Source organism: Bidens hawaiensis, unplaced genomic scaffold, assembly GCF_021521415.1.
Source record: "Bidens hawaiensis isolate Kalapana, Puna unplaced genomic scaffold, B.hawaiensis_p1.1 tig00018938_1, whole genome shotgun sequence".
Taxonomy (NCBI): Eukaryota; Viridiplantae; Streptophyta; class Magnoliopsida; order Asterales; family Asteraceae; genus Bidens; species Bidens hawaiensis.
This window is the reverse complement of record NW_027492874.1, coordinates 32,012-33,991: the sequence shown is the minus strand read 5'-3', so window position 1 is coordinate 33,991 and position 1,980 is coordinate 32,012. Positions and strand designations below refer to the sequence as shown.

Genomic DNA, 1,980 nt, shown 5'->3' with positions numbered 1-1,980 from the left:
TAATTAATTATCTCTTTGTTGAATCACAGTAACTGGAAATGGGAATTGTCTTTTAACAGTTATAATAATTACAAATCTATGCTTCCTCTTTGATAACTGCATGTTAGTTCCAATTTCTATATTCACCCACAAACCATGAGAATTGCCAAACAGGGTTTTTTATAATAGTCAGTTAAGAATTAGCATAGCCACAATGGTATGTGGTCTGATTATTAGACTTATTTTGCTTTAGATCATCCAAATGTTACATTTGGCTTATTAATAAATAAATAATTTATCTTAAGTTGGTTTTCACTTTTCACATTAACTAGTTTTGGCAGCATTATCAATCAAACAAAAAGAACAACTGAAGATGAAAACTAGAAGAATGAGCAAAGCGGAACGGTCGTCTTTGGATAGAATCAGCACACTTCCTCAACCCATATTAGAAACCATCCTATGTCTTTTACCTACTAGACTCGCAGTAAGGACGAGTATTCTCTCACGGGAATGGCGGTACAAGTGGACCACAGTTCCTAAATTACAGTTTTATCATCGTAAACAGTCGGGCGCAGAGCAAACGTCTGAAGTGAGGTGTAAACCTTGCTATGATATACGCCAAATATTGTCACTGCATCAGGGTCCAATGCACGAGGTCAGCCTTAATGCACCTGGGGCTACACGTGAAGATGAATGTTTGGAGTTTGATCAAATTATACTTCAATTGTCTAACCATGCCGTGAAGAAACTGTCGCTTATAGAATCGCCTTTTTTTACATGTTCGTATAAGAAGTTACCCTTATCTCTCTTCTCATTTCATCATTTAACTGACCTGCATATCAGCAGGCTTGATCTTGACCATCCACCAATGTTCAATGGATTTGGTAGCCATCAAAACTTATACTTGAGTGTAGGGGATCTCTACAAAAAGTCTTCTACATCTTTTATCGAATTGTCTGTCACTTAAGAGCTTGAGTCTGGTAAGTTCTCACTTGAATATGCATTTTCTTGTCATGGGCTATCGAAAGTCGAAACTTATATGAAAATCGTAACGTGCTGCAGTTTAGAGGAGGTGCTTTTGACGCGGATAATAAATGCACCATCATTGAGCTATTCAAGTGTTTACCTATGATTGAACACCTGACTACTTCGGCTCATGTTTCTCAGGTTATATTTTTCCTCATATATAATTGAAAGCAAAGTTTCAAAAACTTTGGTTGTTGATCTTTGCTTTTTGTCTATGGTCAAGTGGGTTGTACTAGACTCGGTTTCACGAAAGCTTCCAACCTCGCTAATCCACCTCAGATACTTATGTTTTGAAGAAATGTGTTTTATTAACGGCTATGATTTATCATTTCTTCTTGTTTTGATTAAATGCTCCCCGAACTTGGAGAAAATTGAGCTACAGGTAAGTGACATAATTTAATATCTTTTATTCTGTTTGTTTTAAACTTTTGATTCTCTGCCAAATATTCACTGACACAAAAAAGAAGAACCTTCATGTAGAATTATTGGTATCATTTTTGTGATGAGGAATACTCGGTAATATGGGAAGATTATTCAGATGTTTGGTTGGAGCATCTGAAAGAATTGGAGATTGCATATTTCGACAACTATAAACCTAAGATGAAGTTTGTGAAGTTTATCTTGGCTAAGTCACCCAAGCTGAAGAAGGTCTTACACAGTGATGTTAAGCCGGATCAAGAGTCGGAGATGTTAATAACTATCTTACAGGCCCCACGTGCTTCGCCAGTAGTAATAATCATTAGCGAGGGTCGCTACAGAGACCTTTAGGTCACTATTTTAACTTTCTTAAAAGTTAATGTTTTGAGATTTATGATGATAATGTAGAGTTTGTATAGCTACTTGTTTTCCTGTAAAATATATGATGAAATGTGACATCCTCAGCATCCGTTGATTAAAGCATTTGGGTAAACATGTCAGCTAAGTAGTCATTTCTAGAAGTATGAATTTGGTTTGGATAAAAAAGGGTGGTCCTCT

The 1,980-nt window shown here is 36.2% G+C and overlaps 1 pseudogene; it reads left to right on the top strand.

Moving 5' to 3' along the window:
• The first annotated feature begins 344 nt into the window (after positions 1–344).
• On the top strand, positions 345–1,773 carry LOC143557380 (F-box/FBD/LRR-repeat protein At1g13570-like; annotated as a pseudogene).
• The last annotated feature ends 207 nt before the right edge of the window (positions 1,774–1,980 follow it).